The following is a 15,781-nucleotide window of genomic DNA, read 5'->3' as shown; positions in this document are numbered from 1 at the left end:
TTTTTCCAAAGACTTGGTGATGAGCCAATTATGCAAGGACGTGGTTGCTTGTATAATTAAATTTACAAGTTCGGAGGAGCCTATTATTTCGGTTCGGTATATTCGCCACCGAGCACCGAGAATACCGAAAGCGCTTTCGACAACCCGTCGAGCTCTACTTAATCAGTAGTGAAAATTTTTTTTCTGCCGATTGAGTACTCCGCTTCTCGGGTAAGTTCTCATAAGAAAAGATGACAAGGAGAATGCTTCATCCCCGACAAGAACATAGAGTAGCTTCGTTCCTTTCTCATCTACTGTACTCGGTGGCGGCACGTGAAGAGCATATCTCTCAAATCTTCACCCGATTCGACTCTCGCGGAAAACCCCACCATCGCTTTTTCTTCCAGGTGCACCGATATCCACAGCAATGAAGCGGTAGTGTGCATCAGCTACAGCCATAAAATTGATACCAAATCTTTCTTTATAATTATATTATGCTGATCCTGTGTTTGGTGGAGCCTATGAATATGAAATTTTTTTAATTTGAACCAGATAAATGGGGTGTGCAGTCGATACTCTTCGAAGAATTTTGCTTTGATTTATTTTTCATCATATTTTGGTTGAAAGTGAAATATTTGTCATTGCAAAGTCTACTATTGTATTGTTTATTCAGAATTCAACACTTTTGGTTAACAGTTGTACAATTTGGTTGTAAATGTCATTATTTTGTTCAAAACTCGACTATTTTGTTAAAAAGTTATGGTTCTTGGTTTAAATTTCATTATTTTAATTTTAATGGTGTATAATTATACTTTCGGTTAAGAAGTCAACTCTTTTGGTTGAAAATTGTACTACTTGTTTTCAAATTTAATTATTTTGTCGAAAATTGAAATTTTTTGTTAAACATACATTTCTTTTTTATAAAAAATTTTATCATTTTCTTGATAATTCATGTTTTGGTCGAAAAGTAATTTTTCGTCGCAAATTCATCTTGTACAGTTAGAAGTTTATTCCTTTTCAATTGAAAAGTCTAGTATTACATTTTTCATTCAGAATTCATCTCTTTTAGTAAAAAATTCTTCTATTCGGTGGAAAATTTTATTATTATTGTATTTTGGTCCAAAATTCATCAGTTTCGTTGAACAATTTATTATTAACAATTTATCTTTTCCTATGGAACTATTTAAAATATAGATATATAGAAATAATATATTTTCTTTCGATTACAAATTTTACTATTTGGTTAACAATGCAATTGCTCTATTAAAAAGTAATCTTTTTTTTGTTCAAAATTCAACTGTTTTGTTGAACATTGGTCTTTTGCACACGAAACTCATCCTTTTAGATTGATAATTCAACTTTTCGTTAATAAGTCATCTTTTTTGTATATTAACTCATCTTTTTTGGTTGAAGATTTCATTATTTTGCTGAAAACTTCAATATTTTTTCAAAGTCATATTTTTTTCCAAAAATCGACTGTTTTGTTGAACATCCGTCTTTTTAGATAGAAAATTCGTCTTTCCCGGGTGGAAATTTAAGCTGGGGGCTGGCCATTCTACGGCCGGAAAGCCCGGCTTTAAGCTGTGAGCTGGCCGGGGAGCCCGACTTTAAGTCGGGCTGTGGCCGGGGCTTCTGGTCGGAATCCGACCAGCATCATCATGCTGCACTGGCCAGCGTCCGGCCATGGAGCATGGCTGGGAGCTGGCCGGGGAGCCCAACGGTAGCCCAAACAAGATTAATTGGTGCTTCACTAGATTTAAATGATTCGGGTTTCAATTGTATGAAGAGTATCAATCACTAAATTAGGGAATCAATTTGATTTTTTTTATTGTAGAATTAGAGCATATTAATATATGAAATTCCACACGCCCAGCACACAGACAACACCTACTATTTTCACGTAGTCGTTGAGAGACAAAAAAGGTATTTAAAAAATAAATATTAAATGATTGCGAGTATTTTGAATTTATATATTAATAGTCCTGTTTAGAGTGAATACATATATTATATTTTTTAACATTATATTCCAAATAAAATTTCTAACGCTACGGGGTATCGAATCTACATATCTATACCTAAATCTAACGCCTAACAGTCGGAAGTGCTAACCACTGCGCTAAACCGACAAGTTGAAACTCGTTGAAAAAGTCATCCTCATAAGCTACAGTTCAGAAAAGTTAAGGTACCAAATTATAAGTTCTCTTTTTCTAATTATTTATTATTATGCGGCGTTATGTAAATATATAATACACAAACTTTTAACAGGAATATCAATAAAATACTTTTTAAATAAATAATTTAAATCGATTACAGTTTTTCTTCGCGCGATATTTTGTTTTTTCTCGTTGTAGACTATTTTTCAACTTTTTACAATGACAGTAAATGTAATTTTTTATGAACATTAAAAATTTTTAATGACGGAACTCAGAAATGTAATCGTGAATGTTGGAAATTTTTTTATGATAAATTTTTTTTTCAACTTTCGTGTAAGGTTTGGTTTTTAGGTATTTTATACTATTTTATAACGTTTATTTTACAACATCGAATTCTTGTCACAAAATACATTGTTTGTAAGTTTGAAACCTAAAAATTTGTAGTGCAAAAAAGGTATTCACCCAATCTATTTCTACGCGTGGAACATCCATGCGGGTATACGCATCCGTTTCTTAATGAAATCAGAAAAAGTAATGAAGTTATAAACAAAGTTTAACAATTTTATTATTGCCAATCAGTGCCCGGCCAGCTACCGTCTGAGCATTCGATCATAAGATTTGTCCGAACAGAGCCCAGTTAGCCCCCAACTGGGGTTTTGACATAAATTTTTCTAAGCGATTCTCCAACCATCGCACTGTTTTTGGTTTTAGTTTAATCTTCTGCTGAAAAATTTGATTTTTGGTTGAAGATTCATCTTCATAGTTTGAAAACTCAACTATTTTTAAAAAATTCAACGTTTTTGACAAAAGTTCGTCTCTCTTGCTTGAAATTTCAACAATTTGGTTGAAAATTCATATTTCTTGGTTAAAAAGAAACTTTTTTGTTCAAAATTCATCGTTTTAAGTTTAAAAGTAAAATATTATTTTAAAATTTCCACTTTTTATATAGAAAACTGAACTATTTTGTTAAAATTTTGTCTTTTTGGATTAAAACTTCATCTTTTTTTTTTTTGAAAATTCCACCATATTGTATAAAATGCAATATATTTCGACTCAAAATGTTCGGAATAATTGTTTGTCTATTTTCATAAAAAATGATCCTCTTTCTCCTGCTTTGAGATCATTTTAGGATGTGAAGTCTGAAATCACTTTTACAATAATCCACATTTTATATTTTACCTTGGAGTTCTAAAATGTTTAATTCCTTTTAAAATGTATGTAATAAACCAATTAGTACCAAATTTTTATTATTAGATACGCTTAATGCCATCCGAGAAATATGTGACTATTGGCGTGTAAAACTGGGAAATGGCAATCTTCACATTAACAAGATATCCCATTTAATGATCCCATATTTGCCCCGGGTTATCCCAGGGATAAACCGTCTGAATATTGTGCTAGAAGAAAATTTGTATATCTCGGGGATATTGAAATTTCCTAGTGGGATATTAAAATGTGTAATATATCTCACGTAGAATACTTGAATACCCCAAAACGTGGATAACGCCGGGCCATACATGGAATCAAATAGGATATATTATTTCTATAAGGGTTGGCAGTTTTTTTTCAAGTTCGAGTGCCTACCCTGTAAAGGTAAACATTTTTTAATATTTTTTTTAAATTTTACATTTAAATGATTTTTATTATACCTGCATGAGAACTTGTTTTCCATCAACAGCGCCGATACAATGGCAAAAATTCCATTTGTCTTCAAAGTCCTTAGCAATTATACGAGTATACCACCGTGCAGTATTTAGGCGCGGGAAAGCTTCACATCGCAAGGCCAACCAAATTGCTCTACATGTTTCCCGAACAATTTTATGAACTGTATTCGGACCAACAAATGCAAAGGAAATCGAAGTCATCGAGTCTCCTGAAGCAAGATATCTCAGACATGTTTCTAATCTCGTCCGGGCAGGAATCGACTCGCGAATACATCGTTTCTTCTCTATATAAGGTTTAACCTTCCTTAAGAGTTGTTTGAATTTTTTGTTGCTTAACCTTAAATATTGCAGATATTTTTTTTTGTCTTCAGATTCGATCTCCCACAACAGATTATTACTCGCACCTTGTGCAAGCCGCTGCTCAATTCGAAAAATCGGGCGAACACAAAATTCTCTTTTCTGTAGTGTCAACTTTTCTTGCTGATCCATCTCCAAGAACAAACCATACATAATTAATATGTGATCAAAAGTATCGCTCCTTTCATCTGGAGTTTGTTCCAAATTTCCGCATATATTTAGTAGGAAGTAAATGTACAGAAGAATGTCAAGAGCTTCCATGTTCGTACAGTTAATTCCTTCAGAAGTATTAAATTTAGAAGCGTGCTTACGTACTTTTTTCCAAAGTAAAAACCAACAAAGGAGAGTGCAGAAATAGTACTTCGATATGCGTTCTATAAGTTTTTTTATGCCTTATTAGTTGAAGGGTTGCAGTGACTGAATCCATTTCAAATCAGACAGGTTCTGTTTTTAAAATCGCAGAATCAATCTGAAAATATTAGCACTCGATTTTCTCAAAAAACCCATTTCAAATTGTTCTACTTTCTAGATTTGTTGTGGGCAAGAGAATTTTTTATTATTCTTGAAAATAGTGCAAGATATCTTAAATCAGTAAAGGTACTATTTGTAGAACTTTATAACTGTGCAAAATCTTTCCTTTACCTTTGTTCGTATACGTTGTTTGCAAATAAATCTGAAAATTCGATTTCATGAAAAAAAATTCTCCTGGTCATAAAAATCATTTTGCCCGCACAAAACTTACAAAATATCTTCCTTAAGAAAGTACAAGTTAAATAAAAAATTGACAAAGAAAACAAGTGTAAAAATTCTTAATCAGGTCAAAAGTTATAGAAGATTAAAGACATTAAAAAAATATATGTAAATAAATTTTAATACGCATAATATATTTCCCCGAAAAGTTCTGTCACTCTAAGTGCAGAATCTGCCTGATTTGAAACGGATTCAATCTAGTACAGAACTTGATAACAATTTTGCAGAAAAAGGGCTTTTTGCAAACAAAATTCTTAAATAATCAAATTCATATTGTGTTCAAAGAATTTGTTTAAAATCTGATTAAATTGAGTAAATTTTTAAATTGACATTGCAAATGTTATTTCGCTCCTGAAAAATTCCTTTTTTTTCTTTATTTAGTTCTGCACTGGAATTCTTCAGTTGTAAACAGTCTTTGTAGAATACGTCAGAATTAAATTTAATTTTTAAATATATTGGTATAATTGTTTTTTAACTTTAATATCGGTTTGTACAATTACCTTTGTATAGAAGGTTAGAATAGCTCTCATCCTTTTTTGTCTTTCAGGTTAGCAAAAAAAATCTATAAAACTAGCAGACTTGAAACGCAAAATAAATTCTTTTCAAGTAATGTCGCTAAAATATAAGTTTCAGGTGCATTTTAAGAAAAAATCATAATAAAAGAATTGAGAAATTATAACCGGCTTTCATTTCGATTTTGCGGTTTAGGCGACACAACGCGCCAAATGTTTTCCCACTGTCCCATGGTGTCGTAAAAAGAAGACCGTTTTTTGTGTAGCCAATCGGATGCATGCTTCTAAAGAAGGTGCGTGTTGCCATTGGTTCTTTAATTTTCCCGCCGACATTTGCAATTTTACGCTGGCATGGGAATGTGGTACATATTTTGACGTTTTGCGCTGTGCAAAGCAGAAAATAATTAAATGTTTCATTTTGCATTTAATATTTTTTACACATAAATATATACTTTTTTAAAGCATAATAGTGCACAATATCTTAGAAATAAATTCCGTCTAAATATTTATATTTATAATAAAGAGAAATAATAAATCAATAAAATAACAAAAATAATAAGTAAAATAATAATAAAATAAAAAACTTATAATACAAAATAAAGATTTATTTTTATAAATATTTCTATAAACAATATTGGAACGGTTAGGTTATGATTTGTTTCTTGTACAAATTTTGTAAACATAAAATTTCTATACAAAATTACAGAAAACAATTTTTATTTAATTGTGTATCGTTATATAATACATTCTTTGAATAATTCAGTAACGAATTAGTAATTCACAATTACTTTATACTTTGTATTGTAAATTACTTGATGAATTCATATTTCAAATTACAAAACATAAAATTCTTCTTAAGGAACGTTTCGAGGAATTAATTACTTGGATTTTGCTGTACAGTAGATTCCAAGATTTTATGGGATTGCCAAATACCGTATGATATTACGAACGATTCTATAGATTGTAGAAAATTCATTATAAAAAAAAAACTATTATAGGATACTCACCATTGAAATACATAATACAAAAATGTTGCAGGAATTAATGTTAACACCCTCACAGCAATAGGATATACTGAGATATCCCATTTATGTGCCAGGTTGTCCCAAGGATATCTCAGGGATAACCCGTGGGATATCCCGCAAGGCGAAAATTTGGATATCCCAGGGATAACCCCAGGATATCCCTAGGACGCTTACGGGATATTCAAATGTCCCAAGTAGGATCTAGAAAATTAATTTATATCCTACTTGGGACATTTGAATATACCGTAAACGTCCCAGGGATATCCTGGGGTTATCCCTGGGATATCAAAATTTCCGCCTTACGGGATATCCTTGGGACAACCTAGGATATAAATGGGATCAAATGGGATATCCCGGTATATCATATTGCTGTGAAGGCAATAGATAAAATAAAAAGGAACGATTTATTTAAGACCACTCTTAATCTCATATGAAAGTACAATAAAATAGCGATTCTGCACAAATAAAATTTACGCAGCAAAAATTTGTGAATTTCCTTGATATCTTTAAATATTATTTTCGCCTAATCTTCTACCCTTTAATTGTACAAATAGATAGAAATCCCTTGAAATCAAATAAACTTGATTCCACAAAGTATAAATCACTTGAAGTCCCTTGAATATCCAGTACTTTAGAAAAATGTTAGAATCCCTATACATTCTTGGAGATGTAATAAAATCCTTTAAATTTTGTGAAATTCCTTGAAATGCCTTAAAATTGCTGGGAATCAGTTGAATCTCTCAAAATCCCTTGAAAAGCAACATTTAATTTATTTTATAAAGTTCTCTATAAACTTCCTATTATGTTTGGAAAGATTGCAAATCCCGTAAAATCTTTACGAAATCTGATGAAATTGCTTAAAATTACACTTATTCATTAAAGTTCTCTAAAAGAAAACGTTTTAATCCTTATAAATCCTTCAATGTTGTGAAATTTCTTGAAATACCTTAAAATCACTTGAAATGTCTCAAATCATTGGGAATCACTTCAAAATTGAATTCATTTTCCAAAGTACAATAGAAATATTTTGAAATATTTTGAAATTCTACAAAATTCTTCGAAACCCTTAAAGATTTTTAAAATCCTTTGGAATTTCTTAAAAACCCTGGAAATTTTTCAAAATCTTTAAAAACTTCTAAGACTCCCTCAAAATTACAATGAATGAAGAAGACATGGTAATTTATATGGCATTAAGCACTCTCTTCTTGATCCTCCAATTCATCCTGTAGAATTTGAAGAAATTGTTCCTGAACTCTCGATCATCTATGTACATCTAGTTTCCGTGAAGTTTGTCCGAATGATCATAAGAGACTGTTTGTGAGATCAAACCTGTCAGAAGTCATTGGCGGAGACAAGCATTCCATAAGGGTCCCGTACAATTGAAGAGTATGTAGATCTCCTTAAAAATAAACATTTAAAATTTTTTTCGATTTACCTGATAATAATTAAATAATTCGTAATTTCAAGTACGAAAAGGACACTGTACTAAACGTAATCATGATGGCTTTCCGTGGATTTGGCTAAAACTTCGCAATTTTGTAAAATGTAGAAAACTACCACTGTTTCCTGCGAACTGACCACTATTTTCTGTTATATCATTATTTTCTTTTTCAGTATTCTCTACGTCATCCTCTTCTGATTCAGAATTCGATGATAAGGTAGAAACTGTCCTGAAAAATGTAAGATACACATTTATAGTAATAAATGAATATTGTACATTTCGAAATTATCGAACATCAAATTATTGCTCTTGCTTCTTAATAATTTTCACATAAAGTTGAAATAATTTTAAAGAGTGAACAGTAGTGTATAAGAAAATGCGAGTAAGCTCATACTTAATAGGTTTACACAGATCGTCCAGGAATGTCATGATTTCGAATAACTGGAAGTTTCGCTTAGTTTTTTTGGCTGGTGCAGCAGAGCCACTTGGTCTGTATGCTCTTTCATTTGCTTTCACTTCTAAGTATTTTTTTCTCAAACATTCCCATCTGCCTCGTATTATTTTTACTGAAGAAACACCTATATGAATGTAAGAAGTTAGAAATATTGAAAAAAATCATTTTTTCTACATTAAAATAAGCACATTACTACATTGTAATAAGTATTTGTAAACATTTTATTTCATGTTAAAAAACCTGAATATTTATGAAAAATTGTGACGTTAATAAAAGATTATGATTTTTAGTATTATTATATATTTTCATAAATATAACCATTCCAGAACATTTTTCATAAACATTTTCATAAACATTTTTCATTTGTAAAAGGAAAAGCATGTAGAGTGATTGGAAAAAACGATCATAGTCCACTTTAATAAATTAGCTACAAAAACGATTTAAGGCGCTTCCTCAGGCTTGAAAAATAGCCCAATTATTACTCTGACAAGTTTTTGTCCTACAAGTCTGAATTGTATGGTTTCATATTTCAACTACAGACTATAAATGCCTACATATATAACCTTCCAGAGCGCTTTTTTCGAAAAATGGCTTGGTTCTTGTTTTATTGCAATTAATTGAAAATTGATGCATTTTTCGGGCCTGGGAAGTAGCAAACTGCCATCATGAGCGTACCCATGGCGAACATAGTTCTCGGAGCATCTGGCTGGCTATGAAACAACAAAGTATCTGTCACGAGGGCGCAGGCGTCGAAACGACGAGGCCACATATTTTGTGTGTTAAAATTTAAGAGCGTTAAAAGAGTATCTAAAAATTCTACGGAGAATATATAGCTTTAAATGAGACATAAGTAAAACTCAAGAATATCGAGACAAGACCGTCAATGTAGGGGCTGAAGCTTATACAGAAGCAAAATAGAATAAAAATACCTTTAGGAGTGGTTACGTAGGAGCTAGTAGAATAAACAGCCGTAAAGTAGGGACAATACTTCCACTTGAAGCGTCAAAGTAGGGCCTATATTTCGATTCGGGGAATTTCAGCTATTGAACACTGCTACAAAATTTCTTTTAACAATTTATTTATATGACTTGTCATCATGGTCTTATTTATCAAAAATATTATGAAAAAAGTAACGAATTGAAATGTTTAGCCAAACGGCGTGAGATGCAAAAAACATTTCGATCATTGTTGAGTAGGACTTTTTATTTTGGTTTGATTAATCAAAAAATGTGTGCAAAAAAACGAAAATTCAAATTTCGAACCAAACGGCGAATGATACCGAACAATGTTTTAGGGAGAAATTACAGCTTTTAAAATGTTCTACAGAATTTTTTTCAACCATTTTTCGGATAGGACTTGCCATTTTGGTTTTATTTATCGAATAACTGATATAAAATTTCTAAATTTTTTAAACTAAAAAGCGAAAATTTCCATTCAAGACTTTCTTTCATGCCCCTATCTCCAATAATGGTTTAAAGTTTAAAAGGACTCCAGCCTCCAAGGCATTGTATAATAGCTACTTCTCTATACCTGCTGTTGAGACAATTTATTTTGTTTCAAATACCTCTTGTATTTCAAAATGTTATGACATAATATTTCCACCCTCCCTTAATTTACCTTTAAATATTTCCTGACCTAAAGAAGGGAAGAAGGGGAAATAGGTCCTTCAAATTCTCCTCAGCAAAGATATTTTACACACTTTTGCTTACGTTGTCTTGCTGATAGTTTTAAAAAGTTATCACTTGTACTCGAAGATTTCATTTTATGAAGTTCTGATGAGGTAAGGGCTTTTTCAGCGATTATAGATTATTACGACATCCCATAAACCTATAATCAATCTTCCCGGATTCGCGAAATCAGGTTCGCGAAGTAAGGTTTGCGAAATAAGCTTCGTGAAATCGGTTTCGTGAAACAAGGTTCGGGAATTGAGGTGCGCGCAATAAAGTAAATGTAAAAAAATACCCAGTGCAATGAAATTAGTGGAATTTAGTGCATACAGGGGGTGCTCAAGTGTCAGAGGAGACGGAGTAATACTTTTTTGTTCTCCCAACGAAAACGATCCGCAACATAAGGAATGTTGCTCTAATGCAGGTAAGATCTTCAATTTTAAGCAATTTTTTAGAATAATCATACATAAACAAATTCTTAATTTGTTGCGAACATAAGTTTTTTTTAATCTTTGAAATCTTCACGAATTCGTTGAAATCTCTTGAAGTACTAAAAGTCTTTGTGAAATCTTGAAATTCGTGTGAAACCTTTTGTAATCCTTTTGAAGTTTCGTAAAATATTTGAAATCTGAATTTTTTGACAAATATTATGAAATGTTTCAACAATGTTATGAAATTTTTGAAATATTTGAGAAAGCTTTCTTTAAACTTTGTAATGTTTGTTAATCTTTGTTTCTCAGAGTCTTTAAAATCTTTAAAATCTTTTTTAAGTTTGAAAATTCTTGGAAACGTTCAAGATCTGTTGCAACCGCCTTTTTCGAATCTCTGAAATCTTTGCAATCATTATGAAACTTTCGAAATCTTTGGGAAATTTTTGTTAAATTTATAAACCATTTGTGAAATTTTAAATTACACTTAAATCTTTTTAAATATTCTAAAATGATTCGAAATCTTTTGAAATCATTTAAAATGTTTTTGAATCTTTGAAATCTGCACTGTAAAAAATTTCTGAAATTTTCCCACTAATTTTTGTAGGTAAAATTTCCAAATGTGGATAGGAAAAATTATTTTCCTAAAAAAGTTAAGAATTTTCCCAATACTTTGGAAAGATTTTCTTTTTGAATCTAAATATTTCGATCGGTTTGGGAAATTTTACATGCATATTTGGAAATGAAGAATTCCTTCAATATTTGGGAAATTTTCTCAATTTATATTCGCAAAAATTCTCACTTCCATAGGAAATATTCTATTTGTCTTTGGAAAATTTGCAGATAAATTTGGCAATAAGAAAATTTCATACTATTTAGAAAAATTTTCAATTTCAGCAGTAATTTTACAAAACATTTATTGAGGAAAATTTATAGTACTATATAGGGTCCCTGTAAAAAGTCACCCTCTATATACAGTGTGAGTTTTTTAACTTGAAACTTTCAAATATCTCGAAAAATAGGCACTCTGTGAAAAAATGTTATGAATCAAAAGTTTTAAGTCAAATAAAAAGTCACCCTGAATCACCATGTATATACAGGGTGATTTTTTTAACTTGAAACTTTCAAATATCTCGGAAAATAGGCACTCTGTGAAAAAATGTTATGAATCAAAAGTTTCAAGTCAAATAAAAAGTCACCCTGAATCACCATGTATATACAGGGTCATTTTTTTAACTTGCAACTTTCAAATATCTCGAAAAATAGGCACTCTATGAAACAATGTTATGAATCAAAAGTTTCAAGTTTAGAAAATCACCCTGTATATAGCAACAGTCGTTCGGTATATCTGAAAGTTTAGCAAACAAGCCTTTTGGCCGATGTTTAAGTTGTGGGTGAAAAGGAGTCATGGCATCCATAACAAAAATTTTCACTCCTACCAGAAAGACTGATGCACTATGAAAATCTCCATCCTGCAGGTCAGTTATCATTAACCTCTTGTTGAAAACATTTCTGTGCAGTTTTGAGTGTCAGTATATTTTCTGTAACTATAAGGATTATAAGGATAAGACTATAAGTGACTATAAGGATAGTTGTAAGCCTAAGGTAAGTCATTTATTCTAATATGTTTTAATCTAGTTTATTCGTTTTTTGTGGACAAAAATGATTTTCTTCAAAAGTAATGTGTATCGGAACGCTTTCTAGGTCATCGATTTTAATTAAACTTAGTAAAGTGTCGAAAACACTAAAATTTAAAGGAAAGCGAGTCTCAAATTTAAAAATGGCGTAGCTCCCAACACTTTTCAAAATTTTCTCAAATCCTTTGGCCAAAAGACATTACCATAAAGTACTACAACTTCTATGGTTGCAGAGTTTTCCGTCACTTAAACCCTTTTCCAGGTCTGTCATGGGTAAAGTAACGGAAAATTACATAACCACATACAGTCCCGAATCACACGTTATTATTTGTATTATAGACCGAATCCATTTCCAATCAGACAGGCACATTTGCAATTAAAGAACCTCTCAGCGACGAAATATGTTACTTTTTTTTATAGGAAATTGGCTGAAACGAATTTTGCCAGTTTGTTAAAAAAAATTCTACGAAGCTATGTGTGTTTGAATTTTGTGCTTTGTTAAAAAAAACTTAAATTTATTTAATTCTATGTAACTTTGCACCTAATTGATATATCTATATTTTCTTTTTGATTTTAATATGATTTATTGAATTCTTTTGAAATGCACAGAAAAATATAAGAAATTAACAAAATGGCGGAGGTTTTTTTGAAAATATTAAAAGCCTATTTTCTCGACAATAAAAAAACCCACGCATATACCTTGTTTCAATATTTTGTTTAATTTTCACTTTATATATTTTATATTGTTTATTTACTTCATTTGCTTAATTATTTTCATTTATGTTATTCATTGTTATCATTTCATTTGTTTTATTCATTTAATTTATTTATCTTGCCCATTTTATTTATTTTCTTATTTTCATTCATTTCATTTATTGTATTAATTTCATTTGTTTTCTTAATTTCCTTTGTGCGTTTACTTCATTTATCTTATTTATTATATACATCCTATTCATCGTATTTATTGTAATTATTTTTTTCCCTTTATTTTATACACTTTATTTCTCTTAATGATTTAATCAATCTAATTAATTTAATTTATTTTATCCATTCATTTCATTTGTTTTTCTTCATGTCATTCATCTTATTTACTGTATTTATTTCATTTCTTGTATGCATTTCATTTTTTTTTATTTACTTCATTTCTCTTATTCATTTAATTTATTTTATCTATTCATTTCACTCGTTTTTCTTCATTTTTTTATTTATTTAATTTATTTGATTTATTCATTTCATTTGTTTTTCTTCATTTCGTTTACTTTATTTCTTTTTTTTCATTTTATTTCTTTTATTCATTTACTTTTGGTGTTCACTTTATTTATGTTATTTATTATATACATCTTATTTATTGTATTTATTGTAATAATTTGATGTATTCTATTCATTTAATATTTTTCTTCATTTCATATACTTTATTTCTCTTATTTATTTAATTTATTTTATCTATTCATTTCATTTGTATTTCTTCATTTTATCTTATGTTTTCAGGATGCCAATACAACTGAAGAGGAGATGAATGTAATGAATTTTGCTTATCCAAAGCTCGTTTAAAAGGTACATACTACATTATACTTTAATGCAAAAAAACGACAGTCAGAAAAAAGTTTACTTTTTATTTGAATTTTGAGTTTATTTTATACTGTTAATGAAAGAATTTTTTTTATTTTCCTTGTTGCAGGAACATCTTTATACGATGTATCCTGCAGGTGTTATATTTTGATTGAACAAAATATTATAATGGAAGCAAAATATGTGCTCAGTAGTACACTACTTTTCGCCCTAGTACATTTCGTGTACGAGTATCATTATAAAAAGGAGACCGCATCAACATTAGAGTTTCTTGAAAGGTAAAACTCCTATTCATTTTTCCTTCCTTGAATATTTTTAAGAGGGAATGTAAAGTAGATAAATGAATATAGTATATTATTATTATTATTATTATTATTATTTTTATTACACCGTCAATATAAAAAATATATAGGTAATTCAATTTTATGTATTGCAGAATGATGATCTTGGACACGCCACTGACCCCATAAATAAACCAAAGGACAGCTAATGGAGGAAAAATAAAAAGGGCCACTAAAGTTACAAATCTCATAAAGGAAATAGTAAAATTCCAGTCAATTGAATAGCTTTCGTCAATATTTAGGTTCGCGAATAAAATGTTAAGTACCGAGGAAATATAATAAATGATTTTATACCAAATTTGCACTTTTTAAAATGAAAAATTCTCCAAAGTTTGTTTGTATGTTAATATTCTCATTCTAACGTTTAATTCTGCAATAATTTAGGAATTTTTTCTTATCTGTTTTTGGAAAAATTTCCTAATTTTAAAGTACAATTCCTAATTTTAAAGCACATTTTCAAAATAAATTAGGAAATTTTTCCGAATATATTTTTGGAAAAATCTCCTAATTTCAAAGTACAATTCCCAAATAAATTAAGAAATTTTTCCGAATATATTTTTGGAAAAGTTTCCTGATTTTAAAATACAATGTACTGCATCCTTTTTAAAATGTTTGGAATTCTTGTATTCTTTTGAAATCTGTATGACATTTTTATGAATTTTTGAAATCTTTCTGACATCTTTCTGAAATCTTTTCTATTTTATAAATCTGGTTTACTATATACCCTTCTCAGAGTCTTTAAAATCTTTGAAACCTTTTTAAAGTTTAAAATTTATTGGAAATGTTCGAGATCTGATGCACCCTCCTTTTTCAAACCTTTGAAATCTTTGCAATCCTTATGAAACGTTTGAAATGTTTGGGAAATTTTTGTTAAATTTATAAACTATTTGTGAAATTTTAAATTAATCGTAAATCTTAAATCTTTTTCAATATTCTAAAATAATTTTAAACCTTTTAAAATCGGTTGAAATGTTTTTAAATCTTTGAAATCTGGCGTACTGCATCCTTTTTGAAATGTTTGGAAATCATTCAAATATTTTTAATCTGGATAAAATTTTTTAGATTTTATAAATCTGGTTTACTATACCTGTTAATATTTTGTAATATGGTGTACACTCAAAAACCGAGTGGTGAAATCCCTGAAAAATCCGTTATATCTCTATAGCTCATTCTAATTTTGAAACTCAATTATTTTCGAAATTTTCAACTAATAATTTTAAAATTTGTAAGTTGAATACCACAAAAAAATCATTCTATATTAACAAAGACAAAATTAAAACCGTATAGAATTATTTATAATATTACAGTCTGTTCATTGCGGTCTATAAAATAATTGGTAAAGTCTGACAAAAGTGCCTAGAACTCTCAGTATTTATTCTGGAATGAGTAAAAAATAAATTATATCTTGAAAAACAAAAAACTTTTCAGTAGCAAGTTGTCTTCTAAACGAGAGGTTGCTTTAATAATGGACTAAAATATTTAAATTACTTTTCGAATTTCAATAAAATGACTTTTTTAAAAGAACAAATTTTAATTCAAGGTTTTCGTGAAAAATTCAATGGAGACTTCTTTTTTGTCTCGAGCTAAATCAGAAAAAGGATGAAAATTTTTTTGAAACATTTTACTGTCTTTTAACAAATCAGTGGTCATTTTTTTATTTCACCTGCTAGTGAACCATGCTTTTGTCCCTGAGTTTGTTAAGAACTGTATAATTAGGTCCGTGCACATATAAGGTAAAATTCTTTCTCAGCATTTTTGAAAAAAAAATTTAACATTTTTTACAATATACATAGAGCCTTTTCTT

This window comes from Belonocnema kinseyi, chromosome 7 (assembly GCF_010883055.1).
Source record: "Belonocnema kinseyi isolate 2016_QV_RU_SX_M_011 chromosome 7, B_treatae_v1, whole genome shotgun sequence".
Classification (NCBI taxonomy): Eukaryota; Metazoa; Arthropoda; class Insecta; order Hymenoptera; family Cynipidae; genus Belonocnema; species Belonocnema kinseyi.
The sequence above is the reverse complement of the archived record's forward strand: the minus strand, read 5'-3'. Positions refer to the sequence as shown.